The sequence below is a fragment of the Lissotriton helveticus genome, chromosome 12 (assembly GCF_964261635.1).
Source record: "Lissotriton helveticus chromosome 12, aLisHel1.1, whole genome shotgun sequence".
NCBI lineage: Eukaryota > Metazoa > Chordata > Amphibia > Caudata > Salamandridae > Lissotriton > Lissotriton helveticus.
This window is the reverse complement of record NC_136073.1, coordinates 275,946,830-275,968,233: the sequence shown is the minus strand read 5'-3', so window position 1 is coordinate 275,968,233 and position 21,404 is coordinate 275,946,830. Positions and strand designations below refer to the sequence as shown.

The 21,404-nt window shown below is 46.9% G+C and overlaps 1 protein-coding gene and 1 long non-coding RNA gene across 3 annotated transcripts in view; one reads left to right on the top strand and one right to left on the bottom strand.

Annotated features, from left to right (window-relative positions):
- The window catches only part of PHLPP2 (PH domain and leucine rich repeat protein phosphatase 2), a 704,566-nt gene that overhangs the window by 306,898 nt on the left and 376,264 nt on the right, over window positions 1-21,404 (bottom strand). The gene's annotated exons all lie outside the window — the stretch shown is intronic.
- The window catches only part of LOC144798414 (uncharacterized), a 45,845-nt gene that overhangs the window by 13,293 nt on the left and 11,148 nt on the right, over window positions 1-21,404 (top strand). The window contains exon 2 of the long non-coding RNA XR_013603535.1: window positions 5,584-5,680. This is a non-coding gene — a long non-coding RNA (uncharacterized LOC144798414). The remainder of the gene's footprint in view (window positions 1-5,583; window positions 5,681-21,404) is intronic.

Sequence of the window (21,404 nt, the reverse complement as noted above, 5' to 3'; positions counted from 1 at the left end):
GGGTGTTTGACTCTACTAAGAAGTCTCTCTGTTAGAGTTCTGAAGCATTAATCCCAGACACTGATAATCTAGTGTAGGCTGCAATCCAATCCAGGGTTTTTGTTTGCCTAAAATGCCACCTCAGACAGGAACCAGCCATTTGCAAATCAACCTTATTGCTACTCAAATAGGAACAACCCAGCATAAATGCCGGACCAGGTTCCCTCTGAACAGGAACAAAAGCAGCCCCAGAGCAGTTCTGACCTATTTGGGCCTTGTCAATAGAGTGTGGATTGAGTCCTATGGCACAGTAAGCATGTGTTTGTTTTAGACTGTGTGAAGACCTAAGTGCGAATGGTATACCCAGAAGTGGGTCTCATGCTCACTGTCCCATAGGACACAACCTGCACCCTACTTTCCGGCCCCAATAGGTCAAAAGGGGTCTCTTATGTTCCTGCTAAGAGGGTATATGGCCTAATAGTTTGGTGTGGTCTGTTCCTACTGGAGCAGAACCAAGGCTACTTTGCATTTGGCTAGTTCCAGTCTGAGATGATATACAGCCAGATTCATCAATGCAACATTCTGCGAATTTCAAATTGCGATATTTACCGAATCGCAATTTAGAATTCGCAGAATGGCATTCATGAAGAAATGCGTGCAAAAAATGTGATTCGCAATCGGCCGCAATTGCCGATTGCGATTTTGCCCCAATCGCATAATAATCGCAGATTCGGCCGATTTCTTGGTTGAAATAGCGATTTCGCAATTACAGAAATCGCAATTTGCGATCTCGCTAACTGCGAGATCGCAAAAACGGGAAGTCGCATTTCGAGCCCAATGATGACATCACAACCAGGAAGTAGGCTGTTCCCTCCCTCATTCAGACCACTGAGCCTGATAGTGGAAGCAGGACTGTGAGGAGCTTCACAACAGTGAACTTGCAGCACCACAGCAGGACATCCACAAGCTCCGAAATGTCACAGGAAGCAGCGGGGAGCAGTGCCCCAGGGAGGAAGAGGAAGATTAAGTTCTCGGAGCAAGAACTTGAGTTCCTAATTGAGGGGGTCTGTAAGAACCATGCACGCCTGTTTGGCAAGGACTCCAGGAGGGTGCCAGAGGCTGACAATCGCCGCATCTGGCTACGCATCCGCGCAAAGGTAAATTCTGTCGGGGTGACCCAGCGGTCAATAGACGATTTGAAAAAGAGGTGGTACGACCTCAGAGGGCGTGCCAAAGAGCGAATTGCGGAGAGGCTGGGGGAGCGTCTTGACACCGGTGGAGGAGACCCCACTGCCACACCCAACACCCCACTGGAGGACCTCATGGAGGACACCCTGACTCCTGAAGCCTGCGTGGGGGTCACCCAGCTTGACTCGTCCCGACCCACCCAACAATCCGAAGGTAAGTGCCATGCAACTGCGAGCCCGTCCCCTAACAGTGCCCATGACCCCATAGCTAGCAATTTGACAACCCCAGTACTGCAGGCCATGCACACCTGAAATGACCTATTGCATTGTGGGAGTTGTAGTGTAAAAAACATTCCCAGATAGCCCAACACAGGCAGACCTGTCAATTCAAAGTAATTCCAAAAGCCAGTCAGGGAGAGCAGGCCTGCATGCATGTAGCAACATCTCATGTGCAAGCTACATATCATTAATCATGCACCCATTTACATCACAGGTGCAGCAGAACAGGCCAGCACCGACAGCGAGGCCCTACATATAGATGAGTACCTGGAGGACACCGAGGGTGAGGGCCAACCTGAACCAGGACCATCTCAGCCACCTGTAGCACTACCACCACCATCACCACCACCCCATGTGGGCAGGGCCACCCCAGCAGCCCCAGGTGGCCAGCAACCACCCTAACCAGCACCCACGGCAGTAGTACAGGCCACAACACCAGCAGCCAGGAGGCAGACGAGGCGCACAGCCGCAGTCAGGTCGCATTCCAGCGGACTGACGCGCCAGCAGCGTGATAACTCAACACGCGCGGGCAGGTCTGTCCATGCACGGGACCCTGGCCTGGCTATTGAACACTGCATGCTTGCGGTACATCAGACGCAGGCACGTCACCTGGCTGCCATATATCTGCAGCCCATCAATACCGCGCAGCATGTTGGACAGCTGACGCAATACTGTTCCCATGTGCTATCATGGACAACAAAAGCCACATTATTGTGAATTAACAATAAGAATGTATGGTTCCACTTAAATCCGACTCATGTCATTATTACATTTGTCATGCATGAGTGCAGTGTTGTGTGAGGGGAATGTGGGCACTAGAAACAGTTAATACTGATGTGGTTGCGGTGCCTGTGTCCTTCTGCAGGATTCTCCCCGCGTGCATGACGCACATGTGCAGGTGGGCGGTTGTCCCCTTCAGACTCACTGCCAGAGATCTCGACAGGTATCCTGCGCTTGGTAGCAATGTTGTGGAGTATTGCACACACGGCCACGATGCGGCAGCAGACCTCTGGCTCGTATTTGATGGCCCCACCAGTCTTGTGAAGTATGCAGAATCTGCTCTTCAAAAGGCCAAATGTCCTCTCAATGCAATTTCTTGTGCATATGTGTGCAGCATTGTAATGCCGTTGCTGTGGTGTTGCAGGGTTGAGGCATGGGGTGAGGAGGTACTCACGGAGACCGTAGGCGCTGTCACCTAAATGAAAGGAGCAGAGGGTGAGTGCCTGTTCTGCGCAGCTACATGATCACAGTGTACTATTTGGGGGCATGTGTACTTACCTAGTAGGTGTCCTTCGCCAAAGTCTCCCCTGGCCAGTCGTGTGTGAATGCCGCTGTGCCGGAATATGAATGCGTCATGTGTGCTCCCCGGGCATTGTGCCACTATGTCCGTGATGAAAGTCTTAGCGATGCACACCATCTGGATATTGAGGGAGTGGTAGGACTTGCGGTTGCGGTACATGTATTCCGTTTGTGCTGGTGGGCAGATGTGGATGTGGGTACAGTCAATGCATCCAATTACATGTGGGAATTGCGCAACGTTGTAGAAATGTAGCTTGGTCTCATTCAAGTCCTGTTGGGTGGTCGGGAATGAGATGTAGTGGTGTAGCCGGGTCAGCATTGCCTCCAGGAAACTCCTTAGGCAGCGGGACATGGTGCTCTGGGAGATCCCCCCTGCAACAGCGATTATCCCCTGGAAGCTTCCGGAGGCCAGTAGGTGCAGGCAGCACAAGACCTGGACATGGGTGGGCACGGCATTGGTCCTCCTTGTTGGGTGCTGCATCAGGGGGTCCAGGTCCCGGATCAGCTTGATGATCATTGGCCCATTCAGGCGGTACTTAGAGTAAATTTGCTCCGCAGTTTGGCCCAGCAGGGTGACCCGCAGGCGGAATATTCGCTCCTGGATCCTGCGTCTGTTCCGTGCTGCAGCCTGGAGCCTTCGCCGCCTGACCACCATGTAGAGTCCTGGCATTGTAAGAGTCCTCATGCTACTACTGTGTTTCCTTAAGTGTGTTTGTTCAGGACTGTACCTGTGGCTCGTTAGTAATTTTTTATTTTTTTTATGGTTACCACCTGATTTTGGTTCTCCTTAAATTGCGCCTCGCAAATAGCGCTTTTCAGCTTTTTCGCAAATTGCGAGTTGTCATGAATTGCGTTTGCGATTATTTAGCGAAATCGCTAAACAAATCGCAGAATCCATGGATTCTCACTATTTCCGATTCGCTATAGGGGTTCCTCCTAGATTCTGCAATTTATTTTGCGATTTCGCAATTTAATTTTTGCGAATTCGCAATTCCTGTGTTTTTGGCATGATGAATTGCTTTTCTGTTAATTGCGATCGCAATAGCTAATTCGCAGCTATTGCGATCGCAATTTTGCTTCATGAATCTGGCTGATAGTGACCAAAAAATGATGGACTGGATTGCGGTCAAGAGTATTTACTAATGGCTGAGTATAATAAAAGCAATACTCATCACTTTTTTGTTCTCATCAGAGCCTTTTCCTAGTATGTTTTCAGTCCTGGACTTTAGACACAGATGGGAAAAAAATGGTGGGCCAAAATTCCAATAATATATCCATAGAAATCTTCAAGGCTTGTGTGTGGTTTCTTTTTTCTGTATTTGCATATCATCTTGACTGAGAAAACAAAAGGGAAAAAAGATCACCCGTGGAAGATTATCATAAGTGAGAAAAAAGAAATTTAAATCTACATTGTAAGCTTAAACGAGAGTGCCTTGTAAAACCACAAGGATTTCACCTTTAGGCTGTGTGAAAAGGAATTAATCCAAAAAAGAAATACATAAAACTAGGGGAAAACTACAATGAACTTCCTATATTATGTTTTACTAATTGATGTCAGTTTTAAAAATATATGTTTGCTGAATAATACATTTCAATGACTTTAAAATGCCACTGCTGAGTACTGACAGAATCATCTTCATAATGACTAAAAACAAAGAGAAAAAAAGATATCACCTAGGAAAGATTCCCACGAGTTAAAAAAAAAAAAAGAAATCTACATTCTAAGCTTCAAAGAGCTGAGCGAACAGCAATATTACAACTCGTAGCTGTATCAAACGGACCAACAAAAAACATGGGGATAAAATGCAATAAGCTTTCAATACTACGTCTTTCTGACTGACATCAGAAATAACAAATATTTGTCTGATTACAATATTTAATAATAGTTGTATACAGTCACTGTTCAGCACTGCAATACACTTAGCTATGTACTGATTGGAAGTGCGTTAGTACATGTCTATAACAGGAAATAGTCGCAAGAGATGTACATGTCTCTACTCTGTGACTGTTATTTTACCAGTAGTCTAAACACTTACTAGTATATACATTTAAAAGGCTCTCTGATTCTGCTTAAAGTACCATGAAGAAAATATCACTTTCTTGTACGCAGCAGTAATTTAAGCAGTTGTCATCGGCAAAATCTGCCATTATTCAAAACTAATTTTGCAATTGACTTTTAAGGGGAACCAACTTCTTCATATTTTTTTCTCTTACGAGTATTTGTGCAGTGATCCGTTTTTAGGTCTCGCTCTGGCGAAAGCACGCGAATCGCGTTCTCGCCGCGAGACCTATAGCCGTCAGCTCCGCTTACAAGGAGGCAAAAGGGAGACAAGAGATGGGCACGCGCAGCCTGCCGGAATCGGATCAGGTCGCGCGCGCGTTCACCATCTCCTGTCTCCCTTGAAAGCCTCCAACATACACAGGCACACTCCCCCTGCTTTTGCACACGCACGTGCACACACACACACACACACACAGAGACACACACGCACACACACAAGTGCACCTACACGCACGCACACACACATACCGAGACACACACCACACCTCCCCCCCGCCGCCGCCGCCCGCACACACACACGAGCGCACACATACAGAGACACCCGCCCCCCGCCACCCCCAGTACAACTAACCGCATCGGCGCCACTCCAGACTTCTGCAGCCTCCGCGGGGTTCTCCCTTGGACATGGGAGCCCCGCGTCACCACTGATCCTCTCTGGGCCAGCCATTCCGTTGGCGCGGGCTTCTTGCAGAAGACGGAAGTCCCGCCCCACAACAGGTTTCAGTTTTGCTCATGTCTTGTTTAACAGCTTTCTTCAATGCTTGTTAAACTTTGCAGTTGCCGAATTGAACATAAAATCGGGGGAAAATGTCGACGCCCGTCAGGTTCAAAAAGGACAAAGAGATCATAGCGGAGTACGAGACTCAAGTGAAAGGTAAATTGCATGCGAGTGTGTGTGTGATGCTTCCCAGCCTGTCCCTTTCCTCCAAGGATGCGGGGTCTGGGCACCAGCTGAAATAATATCTACCTCACTGCCTGTTCTACATATGCTGATGAAAGCCGGGCTCCTGGGCATGCAGCCATGGGGGCGAGGGTGAGCAGCACATCATACCCTCTCAGCTGCTGAGCTTTCATTTCTCAAGTATGGGAAACAGAGGAGTGTTTGTTGATTGTATCATTTGCTTCTGAAAAAAAACCTACAGATTTCATCTGCTTGAGTATCATTGAGATGAACGAGGAAAGCCAGTGTGATGCATGGGCATCTCCCAGGGTATATTGTTATTGAATTCTGCATCCGGTTTCTGTGCCCAATTATGCAGAGCACAGTTTAACTCGCATTGAATAATGCCACACTTGTTCTCAGGGTGACGGGAGCTACCACTAAAAGGTTTCTCATTTCTCACCCGGCTCTTTATGTTAATGAGCACTATAATGTAAATACGAAATGGAGTGCTACCTGCCTTAATGTAAGCAGATGCAATACCCCACAAGGAGGATTGGTCAGCAAGTCCGAAAGTGCTATATGTTTTGATGTCGCTTGATGATTGGTTTTTTTCTACTAGGAGTGGTTCGTGAACATATGTTTTGATGGTTCTGTGTTGCAAAGGTGGGGATTGGCACGTGAGTCGTGTCCACTGTTTCTGCCTTCGTCTTTATTTTTTCACTGTTTGTTCATATGTGAAAATAGTAGGGAAATAACGGGGCCCCGTCAGAGCGTCGTCTTGTATTATTAAAACACACCATAATATCGATCAGTGGAGTCTCGGCTGAGAAAGCGCGCACAATATCCGCTTTGTTCCAAATGCCTCTTGTTGAGTTTTAAAGTTCACCCCAGAGGCTTTGAAGCCCCCAAGTGTAGTCTGGCAGAGGCGTGCACATTTTTTTTGTCTCCACTTCATAACGTGCTCTGGCCTGTGCATGCTTGTTCTGCTGTTTGAGTGACCACCAGACCAGGTCTCATTGTGTGCTCTTGCACATGTTCCTCTGAGAGGAATGCACCCATGTGTTTTTTCATCGCTGGATGTGAAGTTGTCATAATAGAATACCGCATAGCTTTAGAAAAGCAACACTTAAAATTCCACTGTTATACGATATGTATATATCATTAGTTACCTTTTGGAGAGATGTCTTCCCCCAGACGATAGGCTTAAAAATGGCATTCTCTTTAAAGAATATATATATATATATATATATATATATATATATATATATATATATATATATATATATATATATATATATATATTTAAATGCCGTGCTATTGATCCTCTGCAGTCAGGCTAAGGTTCACAATATAAAATATTGTTTTACCTAGCATTTTCCTACCTCTTCTGATTCCCAAAATATTCTAGTTCCACTACATACAAAGATGCAGGATGCATTAATCCAAACTTACACTGGGATTTTTCGATCGATTGCTTCCTCTCGTGTAGTGTTTTTCCCCAATAGATCTAATGTTTTGTTGACTTCCGAACTGCAGCAGTTTTTTTTGCTTTTTGTGTTCTCATTTAAAATACGCTGCCTGACATTGCTGTTAGCAGAGAATCATCGGTACCTTGGATCAGCACTGTATGAATTTCACATTGACGCCCGCGGCAGTGTTATGGCACAGCACTAACAACTGCCTGCCTTCCTGCCCCTACACTGTTACCCCGCGGTGCAGCCACAGGACAGTGGCTACATTGCCCGTGTCTGCCCCGCAACACGTTGTTCCTGCCATGGAGGTTTCCCACAGCCGGGTGCAGTTAATAAATATAGGGACCCAAAGATATGTGGCATCAAAGAATAAGAACGGACGTGGTACAGGTAGGCTTTTTTTTTATTTATTTATTAGTTTTCACTTTTATATAGTGCAAACTTTACCCGCAGGTATCAGAGCGCTTTAAATCAGCATGCTTATAACAAGCAAGACTAGCACTCTATATTACTGCCAACTTTGCTTAGCATAAGCAACAGCTAACCATTCACAAACAATGTTTATATACCAATTGCAAATTAAAGAAAAAAAATTAATGCAAAGCATTGTCATTTACGATGCCAGTAACTCAAACTTTAATGCTGCGAGACCTATTGCATTGCAAATGCTTGTTAATTTGAGTTTTCATTAAAGCATTTGGGGTATTTATCCGAGCTAGAAATCAAGACGAAGTGTTGAACTGAACAAATACCATTAATGTTCATGTAGGAGCTTATAAACCTGAAAGATTAACTCACTGGTTTAAAAGTATGAGCATATATGTACGACAAACAGTATTTTCTTTCACATGGAGTATAATTTCATTTCATAATGCTGCACACAATGTAAACGCATGTCCATGTATTTATGCTCACTGTCCATTCAACCAGAAGGATTTTCGCATTTTAAAGTATCTGAATACATTCTTCTGCATTTCAAAGTGCTGCAGGTTTTTAATATTGTAAAATATGTATGCAAACAATGAGACATCTTAACATACGAATAAGACAACTAGTTAGATAATACCCCAAAACATAAAAATATCAGTCTAAAGAAAGATGGAAGACATGCAACATTCACAGTTTTCTGAACTGATAGCTCTGGTTTCCAAGTTGCAAACTTCAATGACTCTGTGTCCCTGGGTCTGACCCCGGTCACCCACTCTGAGGTAGCACGAGATTTTCTTAGATAAGCAGATGGTGTGTAAGAGACATGAATCCAGAGAGATTCACATTTCTCTCATAGAGGTTTTGAGCTGAGGATTTTTCGACGCTGAAATAACTTGAACATCTGCATCACCTTTGTAGAGAGAGACATAAGTATCTGGCGTACCGAACAAAAACAGTGACGTGCACATTTTTTGTTTAGTGCAATAATTGTTAGAGGCAAATTTGAGTTACTTTTCAAAAGTTTCAGAAATATCTATTACAATGTGCCTGTGGATCCTGCACAAAGGTAGAGAAATCCCAATGTACAAGTTCCAATAATGCATCTGTCTATGGACTGGTTTCTATTAGTGGGATTGTAAGAAGAGAGTGCAATCCCAAAAGCACTAACTTTTCATGTTACTCATATTCTTTCCAAAACTTGATTATGTACTGATTACATTTAGGTTAGTACAATTTTGAGGCATATGATACAACCCGCCAGCTTTGGCTCCGTTGCTCATATAATGCTAGGGTTCAAAATGACCTGCTCATAAAGTCACACTCGCAATGCGTTTTATGAGACAAGGTGAACAAGATACACATTTGATAAGAGTAGACACAAAAAATGGGCAGCAACTATTTGATAAATAACACTGATTCTGAAGAACAAGTTACTTATCTTCAGTAATGCCTTATCTGGTAGAGACTCTATCTAGCCGCAGGGTCCTTCCCTTAGAATTATTCCAGGCGTCAGACTGGATCTGGAAATTTTTCTTGAGCAGTACACCTGTGCCGGTAGGTGGTGCCACTCGGCTCCAAATGGCATTATCAGCACTGGAAGTGATGAGCACGGTGCCTATATAAGCGCCCCCCCCCCCCCCAGCGTGCTGACGTCAGTTGTATTCTGCGACAGAAGTTTGGAGCAACGAAGTACACCGATGGCTGGTTTAGAAAACTAGGGCCCTAAAAGGGGAAAGCCCAGTCCCTAGAAATCTGTTCGCAGAGCGGGGAGGATGGCAGGGTCGGTAATGAATTGCGGCTAGATAAAGTCTCTACCAGATAAGGCGTTTCTAAAGTTAAGTAACTTGCTCATCCCCATGGAGACTTATAGCCGCAGATTCCTTACCTCAGAATAGATGCCCAAACAATACCTCACCAGAGGTGGATCTGCAAATCAATTTCTCACTAAAAAGTTCTGCAGGCCCAAACGGGCAAAGTGCACGTTCCCAACAAACCTAACTGTCCAGGCTGTGTTGTGTAGTTCCCCACTTCCCAGTAGGAACTTGGCGTTTGTTGGGCAACATAAACATAGAGATGGTGCCAGACTGATTCCGTGCACCGACGCAGTGTATGTCGTCCTAGAGGCATGTTAGCCCACAGTGCCACCATGTGCACCCCTAAAACTAGATGGGTAGCAAACTGTTTTGGCAACCACAGAACACAAAAACCCTGAATTATCTAGGGATCGTGGTTACAGATGTAGAACTCTTTTACTCAGTCACGCGTGCTCTTTTTTCTCAGAGAAATATACTAGGAATACACAGGGCACATTTTCAATATTTATTGAACCAAAGTGATTCTTCTATAAAATATATGTGCTGTTATGATCATGAGACAGAAGCAGATTAAAGTGATTAGCAATATCAGGACAATGAACAGAATGAAATGTTCCCCCATCTTGCTAATAACATGTATATATGTAGGCATATGAAAGAATATATAGATCTAGGTCCACAATTTCACACTCTTCAGCTCCCTCATGCTCTTTGTGATATCTTTCCTCCTCCAAAAGTCTTTGCCCCTCCTTCCGGGATCTAGTTCTTGGTACTGGCATCGGTGGAACCGGAGGCAGCGCCGGTGACTTTGGAACCGGCATCACAGGATCACCCAGTGGCGGAGCTGGTTGTGGATGAACTGCTCTGGATGGAATCCAGACAACGCCGGAGATGAATCATGCAAAAAGTGACCACGACTTTCATGCAAAGGCATCAGCAGCCTCGGCGCCGGCGGAGCCTAGCCAGCAGAGACATGGGATTGAAAGAAGCCTGTTGGTAATGAGGTGGAAAACCTCCAAGAGAGCAAGTAAGAGGATCCATGGGGCCCACAGGTGCACAAGATGAAGTCTCAGCCCTCACAAAAATGCTAAAGATAGCATTGAGGAAGTTAGATGGATCCAAGCCCGGAGTCGGGAACACTGGGTAAATAGGATCCTGGTTTGATGGCTCTGGAGCTCTTCTAGGAAGCATCACATGTGGCTCTGGTTGAGGAGTCGGAATTCTTGGCTCCGTTGCTGGTGGAAGAGTTACAGGCTTTGGCGCCCGAGGTATAGTCGCAAACTTTAGAGTCTGAGGTTTTTTAGTCTTCGGATCCAGAGACGGAGCTGGAGACAAACCCGGAGACGGTGTTGGAGATAACGCATCCCTATGATGTCGTCTAGGACTCTGGGACGCCGACTTCTGCAAATGGACATTAGAAGAGCGAGGCCAAGACCCATGGCGCCGCTTCTTCCTATGCTTCCCTCTTAGAAGACCTTGAAGTATGTAACGGCGACTTCTAACATGGCATAGATTTTCGACGACCCCACTTCTGATTCTTGGCCCTGGCCATGTACAGTTTAGCCTTCCTCTTCTTCAAGGCTTACGGATTCATCTGTTTACACGATGAACAAGCCTGGACGTCGTGGTCTGAAGATAAGCACCAGAGACAGACTTCATGCGGGTCGGTAATGGACATCTGTCCACAGCAATCCCTACACGGCTTGAAACCTGAATACCTAGGAGACAACTTCACCAGTTACAAAGTTGCAGCAAGAGATAATTGAGAGTCTCCTAGAAATGGAGAGCCTGGAAGAAAACATTACACGTCGACGGCACGAAAAAAAAGGGAACTGACGTCAGGACGACGACGAGGTCTTCTTATGGCTCCGATGACGTCAAGTGGAGTCCCGTGTGGAGCCATTCCATTATGTTCTCGTCGACGTGGGATGGATATATATTATCCTACTATGCATCCCCTAATCTAAATATCTAGGGTGTATGTATGTATTCTGCCAGACATCCCCCATCGGACGATCCAGCCCCATTACCTGAAAGAAAAGAATGTAGGTCCCCGTTGTGGTCACAATTTGGACATCCCTCGTCGAAGGATCAGCTAACAGATGGGCCGAGGTTTCAGCGTGTAGCGATATCACAATTGACAGCAAGTGCTCCACTCCTAAACCCGGAAATGCTTGTTTATTTCTAACAGAAAGCATATCTGCCTTGGGTTGAGATTCTAGTTACACTGCCATTGTTTATGTACTTTAGACAGCTGTGTCGCTGTATGGATGAAAAGAAACAATCGCATTTGCACAATGTATGTATAGACCTGGTATGTGATGTTCAAGGTATCATGATAGTGTTCCTGCTAAGTTGATTTTGTAAGCAAGAATAGTTTCATGAAGACTAATCTGCACTGTCATGGACGCAAATGTGTGCCAAAAGGCATTGTGTGAAAGTGAAGACAACTTAGAAAAAAACCTGTGTGTATGTAAAATGGTAGTGTTTCCTTCTAGGCAGAACAGGGACACATGTAGTGGTTGGTGAACATGTGTAGACAGGCCCGCATTGCTGTGTGGCAGATGTCCAGGACTCCACGTGCTAATGCAGCCGTTGCACTGGTGGAATGAACATGCAAACCCTTTGGGGATTGCTTCTTGGGCAATACGTAGCAGATTTTAACGCAGAGCATGATCCATCGGGAGATGGTCCTCTTCTGTACGGCCCGTACTTTCTTTGCTCCAACATACCCCACGAAGAGTTGTTCACCCGGAACTCTTTTGTGCAGTCAAGGTAGAACGACAACACACTTTTTGGATCCAGTCGGTGGAGTCGCTCCTCTCTTCGGAGCAAAAGCCGTAGGTAGGGTGATGGATTGGCCTACATGAAGGGGAGTGAACACCTTCGGAAGGAAAGAAGCTCTGACGCAAATGAATATCTTGTCTGCGAATATGTTGAGGTACAGAGGCTTAGATGACAAAGCCTAGAGCTCACTGGACCTCTGGGCCAATATTATGGTCACCAGAAAGGCAGTTTTGATTGTAAGCAGCTTGAGAGGACAGTTGTGTAGGGACTCGAAGGGAGCGCACAAGAAAAGTAAGCACTACATTTAGCTCCCACTGAGGCATGATAAAGGCAATAACATGTGTTTAAGACCTTTCAAAAAACGGTTTACAAAAGGGGATTAGAATAGGGATGGCTGATCTGGTAACTGCATAAAAGCTGCCCAAAGCAGAGTCCGGTCGGGCAAGAGAAAGAATAAACAGAAGGACTTGGGAAAGGGGGGCAGAAAGAAGGTCAACATGTTTTTCTGCACACCGTGCCACAAACTTGCCCCAATGTCAGGCGTATACTGACTGGGTAGAGGGATGCCTGGCTGGCAAGATGATATAGCAGACTTCAGGTAGAAGGTCAAAAGCTGTCAACTGCTGCCACTCAATCTCCATGCATTAAGGCAGAGAGTTGATAGGTCCGGGAGAAGAACTCTACCCCTGCTGCTGTGACAGAAGATCTTCACGAAGGAGCAGCCTGATCAGAAGCCTGATGGCCATGCTCAACAGCTGGAGATACCAAACCCTCCGAGCCCAGTCCAGAGGCACAAGATGACTTGGATGTTCCTGATGTTCTTTTGAACTCTGGACAAGAGTGATATGGTGGGAAAGGCATACAGGAGGCCTGAGCACCACTTGTTAAGAAAAGCGTCTCAGAGCGAGAGTCTCCTTTGAAAGTCCAGCGTGGAAAACTGCTAACATTGAGCATTCTCTGCAGTGGTGAACAGATCTAACCAAGGCTCTTCCCACTGCTGAAAGCCACCTTGCACCACCTCCGGATAGAGATGCAATTCGTGATCCGCTAGGCATCTTTGTCTGAGTTCGTCTGCACTGAGATTCAGAGAACCCGCCTGTTGTTGAAACACCAGGGATATGCCCTGCTGTTTTAGCCATGTCAAGAGGCGCAGGGCCTCTTCACAAAGGGTCCACAGCCCCAACCCCACCCTGCTTGCTGCAGTACCACATGGAGGTGGTGTTGTCCTTGAACAGCAGTATTAGCCGTCTCTTGATGGAGGGTAGAAAGGCTTTCAATGCCAGCCGAATTGCTCAGAGCTCCAACAGATTGATGTGGAGTACGGATTCCGCCAGAGACCAGCGGCCTCTGATCTCCCTCTCTCACCAATAGCTGCCCCATCCCAGGAAGGACTCATCAGTCATTACTGTCAGATCTGGTTGTGGAAGGGGTGGGCTCTGCTGCTAACCCAATTGCGGTTTGTTCATGACCACTGCAGATCTTTAACAATACCCTCCGAGATCTGGGCCATGTCAAAGAGATTCCTCATTTGCTGCGCCCACTGGAACTTCAGGTCCCACATCAGAATCATTATATGCCAGCGGGCATGTGTCACAAGCAGGATGCAGGAGGCCATCAGGCCTAAAAGCCTCAGAGCCAGTCACACCCAAATCCAGTATAGAGGTTGAAACATCTGTACCAAAGCCTGAATATCCTGGTCTCGCCTTTCAGGAGGATAGGCCCACAAGTGCACTGTGTCCAGAACAGCTCCGACGAAAGGGAACATCTGCGAAGGAGTCAGGTGTGACTTTGCCACATTGATAGTGAATCCCAGCAAATGCAGGCGGTCCGTCATAAGTTTGGAGGTGGGAGACGACGCCTGGCGCGAGCCCGCATATAACAGCCAGTCATAGAGATAGGGGAAGACTGGCACTCCTGGTCTCCTCAGCTGACCCGCAACCACAGCCATCACCTTGGTAAACAAACTAGGGGTGCTGGTAAGGCTAAAAGGGGGCACAGTGAACTGAAAATGCTTTTGGCTCACAGTGAACCGCAGGTAACGCCTGGGGGCAAGTAGGATAGAAATGTGGAAATAGGGGTCCTGCAAGTCAAAATGCTACCATTCAGTCTCCTGGGTCCAGGGCGGACAGGACATGAGCGAGTGTGAGCATTTTGAACGTCTCCTTCTTGAGGAAGAAATTTAGAGGGCAGAGGTCTAGGATAGGACGAAGACCTTTGTACTTCTTGGGCACCAGAAAATAGCAGAGAATAGCAACCACAACCTACTTCTGCAGTCTGCACCCTCTCTATGACTCCCTTACCCAAGAGTATTGTTACTTTCTGGTGGAGAATGGATAGGTGGTCCTCCATCATCGGCTAGTAAGTAGGGGGCATGGAGAAGGGTAGTTACGAAGGAGAGGGTGTAGCCTCTTTAGAAGATCTGCAAAACCCATTGGTCTGAAGTCGTAGACTGCCAGTGAAGCAGGTGATGGTAGGTCCTACCCCTCACTGGGTGTCCATGATGATAAGGGGACAGATTATAAGAGTTTGGAGGCTGCAGCTGCCGTGGGCTTGAGTGGCTGTGTGAATGTGCCCGACCTTTGGCTGCCCGATCCACGGGGCCTGTGAGTAATGCATCCTCGGCCACGCAGAAGCTGGGAAGATTGCATGCAGAAGTGTCTGGGAGGGTATAAACGCGGCTGGAAGCCCCTTCCATGACCATGATAGGATCGAAAGGCGGATTGGGGTTGAGGAGGGGCCATGGGAAGACTAAAGGACCTGGCCACAGCCCCGCTGTCCTTAAAGTGCTCCAGCGCTGAATTCACCTCGTCTCTGAAGAGACTGGAGACATCAAAGGACATGTCCATAAGCGATGCTTAGACATCCCCTGAAAAGCCAGTTGTCACCAACCAGGTGTGGTACTGTAAGGCCACTGTTGATGAACCTGCTCTGCCCAGTGAGTCTGTGGTGTCCAGTACACATGGGATCATGAACTTAGCTCCGTCTCTCCCTTCGGCAACCACCTGGCAGAGTATGGCTCAGGACTCCTCTGAGAAGGTCGGCTGCACCTGAGCAACCGTATTCCTCAGAGCGTGGGAATAACAGCTCAAAAGGTACACTGTTTTCACGGACCACAGTGCCAGGATGTTGGGAAAAACATCTCCGTACCTACGTTTTCCAGCCTCTTGGATACCTGATCCGGTGTTGCCGTTGAGAATGTGCCGCGATTTACGTGCAAAACGGAGGCTTGGACCACCAGGCTCTCCGGGGTAGGGTTGTTTGACGAAGTTGGGGTCCACTGGGGCAGGGTGGGGAACAATTGTCTTATTCACAGAAGCCCATGTGGTGGGCTTGGACCAAATCCCGTCAGTAAGAACTTCATTTAACAGAAGGAGTTCTGAGGGTGACACCCCATGTTAAAGCACTTCTGTCAAGACGTTCATCTTGTAATGGCCTATATCTTAATAAACAGGCCCAACATCTGAGTAAACTTCAGGTTTTGCAGTATACAGCTGCAAGAGTTCTTACTCGTACGCCAGAAAAATGTCTCAGTCAGGAATACTATCAAACAGTTAGACTGGCTGCCAGTTAGGGAGAGGATTCAATTCAAAGTCTTGTGCTTTCCGTACAAGGTTTTGCATAATGTAGGCCCTCTGGACCTAGCTCAGTACTTTAGATGATACTCACCCAGTAGGGCACTTAGATCCTCTAATAATTCTAGAACATTGAGGGTACCTAGATTTAAAAAATCAAGTTCGGGTGGCAGAAGGTTCTATCTGGGTACCATCACCGTTTGGAACAAACTTCCATTGTCTATTCACTCAGCCTTGTCTCTCCTGGAATTTAGACCAGAGTTGAAAACTTTGCTCTTTAGCAGATCAGACTACTGGCAATGATTCCTGTCTTTCTGGGTCTGATTAATGGTTAGCACCAGGACAGTTTGGTAACAGTGCACTCTACAAGTCCCTTTAACATTAACACCAAGAGCAAGCTAAGGTCCAGGACCTCTTTCGCCCTCCTCACCACCAATGCAAATGATGCTCCCTTCTTCGTAGCCACGGTTGGGGAAGAAAGCATGCCAGTATCTGGAGAGGTATCCCGTCCGCTGACATCCATCAAATACTCACACCAGTCCATGCTTGCGTCATGTAGCTGGTATTCTTCAGGGTCCAGTGACCGTACTCCTCCCCGAGTCCTTGCCCAGCTGCATGTCAGAGTCGGGGATCAGAATGTTGACAGCACTGTGGGTGCACCGGCAGCATCCGGATCTGTACCAGGGAAGGTCGAATGGCATGACCAGCACTGGTCTGGACCCATCAGTGGATCCAGGCTGCCTGACGGGCGCTGGAGCATCCAGTGTGGATTCAGAATGGGCCCCTCCCCCACCCACTGGGCTTGAAGGCGCACCAGAGGGAATGGATCGGCAAAATATAAGGTGCATAGTCTCACACAGTTATTTTAATTGGGCGTGGTTCGCTCCGGCTCCCAGAAACTCAAGGAAGCGCAGAGGGCCCAGGCACTGACTCTACCGCGGAGCCAGGTCTTGAATGTCGGAGCTCCTTTGTCTCATCGGTTCACGGAACAAGGAGAAGTCAAAGACCTCTTCGACTTCTTCCTCTTCTTGTGATGGGACATACCCAAATGACCGGATGATTTCTAGTGCAAGAAGGATTTTGGACTCCTCAACCGATCCCTTCCTTGTCGTGGCGTCACACGCTGAGCCACCAGGAGCTTGAGGGACCATTCCCCATAGGCTGTCTGGTTCATAATGCGGAAATTGGAGCAGGCCTTAGGATCGTGGTCGCGCTCAAGGCAACAAAGGCTTACAAGATGTGGGTCCGTCACAGACTACGGGCAGTGACAAACCGCAGGGTTTGAATCCAGCCCTCCGAGAAGACATCCCTGCCACACCAGGAGGAGACTCTCAACAAAAAAAGTTGGTCACAAATTGACTAAGGGCTAGATTTCCTCAGGATCTGCACTGACTGGCATGGAAAGAAAAGAACTGACGTCAGTGCGCTGGGGTGACGCCTATAGAGGCACCACGCATCTCACTTCTGGCTAGGACGACGATGCCTACAGGAACGCAGGGGTACTGCTCACGGAAACATTTCGGATTTAGTCTGACACCTGAGATAATTCCAAGGTAAAGAATCTGTGTCTCTACCAGGTATGTTAAATACCCAGGTATATGGTTCACAAATGATCTACTTGAATCAATTAGGTATAACAGACAGCAAACAAAACCAAAAACTGAAGATCTCCTGATCTCATGGTCTCCAAAATTATTTATCCTGGTGGGGATAATTTGAAATTCTAAAAATTATTATTACCCTTATTATTAATTTCAAATCTAGCATGCTGCCTATCAGAGTATCAAATAACTTTTTTCAACTATAGATAAAGTTGCTGCCTCATTACTATGGAACCTGAAGAAAACCTAGGAACGCCTACACTACGGTTAGTTTAATCCTAATGTGTATACAAGTTTCCCAATTAGGTTTGATTATCAAACTACATCGCTGGCTAGTCAAGGTAGTCAAAAATGTCCAACTTTCACCTACACTGGCCTGAACTCGAACAAGAAATATCCCGACCTTACCAATTACTACGGTGCTATTTATTAAACTGATTAACACAACCTAGTTCAAACAAATATTGCTAGGCTCAGAGCTGTTCTGTTAAACAGTTAGAGCCATTCTGTTAATAGGTAACGAACTAGATAACAAGATAGTAAAAATCTAACATGCTGTCGCTATTTTACAAAAGGAAAACTTACATAGATACCCGGAGAGATCTTGCTCACTCCTGGTAAGCAAAGGTATGTCCTGTATCTACAACCTTTACTCCCCTAATTCCCCATATTTTTTTTATTGCACTACAGTGTTTATAATCCCTATCTGAACTGTACTTCTATACTTTTCTTAAGCTTAAAGCCAAGATCTCTAAACATCGCAACTTAAAGCAACCTGACATCCTGTCACTAGCTAGGAAATTGAACAAAGCTGGTAGTTTAATTCCACCAGGGGGGGGGGAGCATGACGGCCGGAAGCTAACGGCCGTAGGAGGAGTCCCGACGATGTGTGGTGCGCACGCATCTTTCCAGTGATGCTTCCTGTGTAGCTCAGTCGGCGGTGTCGGCAGATCAGTATCGGCGTCTTTTTTCTCCTTTTCTCTCTTCTGCTTGCTAAGTGGAGTTCTCCGCGTCTTTTACCTCTGTTTCTACCTAAAGACGTTTCTTGCACATGGGGAAGCGGAGCAATAGTCGCAGAGGTCATGCGGTGAGACCGGGACTGAACCGGCTGGTGAAACGGCTGGTGCTGGGGCTGAACAGGAATAACACGGTAAGAGAGGTATTTTCCGACGGTGTGTTTAAACGCACCTTTTCCTGTGTTCCCGCCTGCCCGGAAACCCGCAGAGCTGCTGGGCTGTAGATTGCTGGAGGTCGCAAGGGAGTGGAAGAGGCTCAGTCCCTGTGTTTCTGGCAGCGTTTACGGCAGGGTGAGGCAAGGTGTTCTGGCCCCCCACATAGATGCTGGCACATTAATAATAATCACCGTAGCTGCCTCACCCCCCCCCATCATGGTGCCAATATACTACAAGCTTATAGTGACAAGATAGGAGTGGGGCACCCTGCGAATGTTTGTAGCCGCAGTTCGTATAACTCTGGAGGGGGGTTAAATAGCCTGGTGTGCATGGAGAGCAGGGAGGAGGCAGAGGAGGCTGATAAGGTGGAACGAGCCCAACTTGTAGATAGCTTGATTAAAACTAAAACTGATGTTAAAACAGTTAAAACAGACACCTCATCTAAAGCAAAAGTGGGACACTACACACTTCGGAATAGAGCCCTGGTTGACTTCCCTGTACAGCCTGAGCCAGCAAAGAGTGCGCCACAGGTGGGGAAGTGAAAGTGAAAGCAGATATCAGACATATAAAGCAGAGGGGTGATACGCAAGAGCCCCCCCGAGAACCGCTAGACTCTTCTGGAGGGGGAAAGCGGAAGAACAAAAAGGCAGAGAAAGCCCGGTTTAACAACAAACTTAAAAATAACCCCATCTTTAAAACCTTACTACAAAATCTGCGGTACTACTTCTACCTCCTCTACTCCACCATCCTCCTCTACTAAGCGGGAGATGGCTACTAAAGGGTCTTTAGCCTTAACCGACTTTCCGGCTCCCTCTATACCCCTCAGTGCGTCAACGGCCCCGATAACCTCCATTGGAGCATATTCGAATGAGGTCTTGGACCAGGGTCTCCCACGGTCATCTAATCTTACGGATACCACTTCTAATACAACTAATACAACTATTATTTCCATCACTCCTGGCACCGATGGCTCCAAAAGCGCCACTTGTATTGCGGGTATGGGGTCAGGTCTTGAATGTCGGAGCTCCTTTGTCTCATCGGTTCACGGAACAAGGAGAAGTCAAAGACCTCTTCGACTTCTTCCTCTTCTTGTGATGGGACATACCCAAATGACCGGATGACTTCTAGTGCAAGAAGGATTTTGGACTCCTCAACCGGTCCCTTCCTTGTCGTGGCGTCACACGCTGAGCCACCAGGAGCTTGAGGGACCATTCCCCAAAGGCCGTCGGGTTCATAATGCGGAAATTGGAGCAGGCCTTAGGATCGTGGTCGCGCTCAAGGCAACAAAGGCTTACAACAAACTTAAAAATAACCCCATGTTTAAAACCTTACTATAAAATCTGCGGTACTACTTCTACCTCCTCTACTCCACCATCCTCCTCTACTAAGCGGGAGATGGCTACTAAAGGGTCTTTAGCCTTAACCAACTTTCCGGCTACCTCTATACCCCTCAGTGCGTCAACGGCCCAGATAGCCTCCATTGGAGCATATTCGAATGAGGTCTTGGACCAGGGTCTCCCACGGTCATCTAACCTTACGGATACCACTTCTAATACAACTAATACAACTATTATTTCCATCACTCCTGGCACCGATGGCTCCAAAAGCGCCACTTGTATTGCGGGTATGGGGCCAGAGTCCCGGTTGGAGACCCCTCTGCTTAGTCCACTGGAGGAGTATGTAGAAGTTCACCCATCTATCGAGCTCTCAAATAGCTTCTCAGCTTTGGAAATGAGGGACTCGGATATGAATGTGGAGAACCCGCCTGGCGCGCTTGGTGAACCTGGTACTTTGGTAGAGATGGGTGCTAGGCCCAAAGAGCCTATGAGCCGTGGGAAAGTACAGCACAGGGAGAGTTCCACGACTCAAGCCTCTGAAGTACATCCTGAGCCTTTGGAGGCTTATGAACACTCAAGGGACCTCGAGGCGCAGGACATGCTTGAAAATCTACCTGAGGTATCTCTCTCCCTCCAACCTATAACATCTACTTCGACCCCCGGATCACTAGCTGATATTTTGCTGAGTATACAGGATGATATAGGAAGGAGATTTGACGATATTGGTAGGAGATTTTCTACATCAGAAGCTAACCAGGAGGCGATCCGAGCTTCCTGTGATCTTTTGTCACAGAAAGTAGAGGCGGTCTCAAAAAGAACTGAGGCGCTTGAGAGCGAGATGCCAAAAATCAAAGAGAGTATAAAATCCTCCTCCATAATGGTTAAAAATTTGACCCAGCAAAATCAAGAGCTATACGATGAGATAGAGATATTAGAGAATCACTCTAGAAAAAATAATCTGCAGCTTTTGAATGTTCCAGAGGATATAGAGGGGAGCGACATAAAGAGTTTTGTGGTATCTCTCTTGAGGACATTAATCTCACCTGCAGAGGAAGAGTTGGATCTAAAAATCGACATACAAAGGGTCCATCGTGATCCTTACAGAAGAACTCCTGGGAGAGAGCGCCCTAGGAAAATATTAGTAAATTTTCTTACTTACTCCCTCAAAGAAAAAAATCTTGTCCATAGCTCTAAAAGCCGGCCAACTGAAAAGTAACCTGACCCCTACCCCATTCACGTTTTCTATTCGGTCAGATATATCCCATCGGACAGCCGCAAGACAATGGAAACTTGCCAAACGGATGGCAATATTGAATCAGTTGGGGGCTAAACCCCAACTTAGATTCTCTGCCTCCCTTCGCATTATGTGGGATATTCACATGTACAACCTGCGCCACCTAGAAGAGGTGGACTCCCTAATAGATAAGATCCAAAAGAGGGGAGGGGGAGGAGCAAGAGCAGGGGCAGGAGGAGGAGGAGGAGAAAACCAGGACAGAGGGGGAGGCGATATAGCTAATAAAGAGTGAACTAT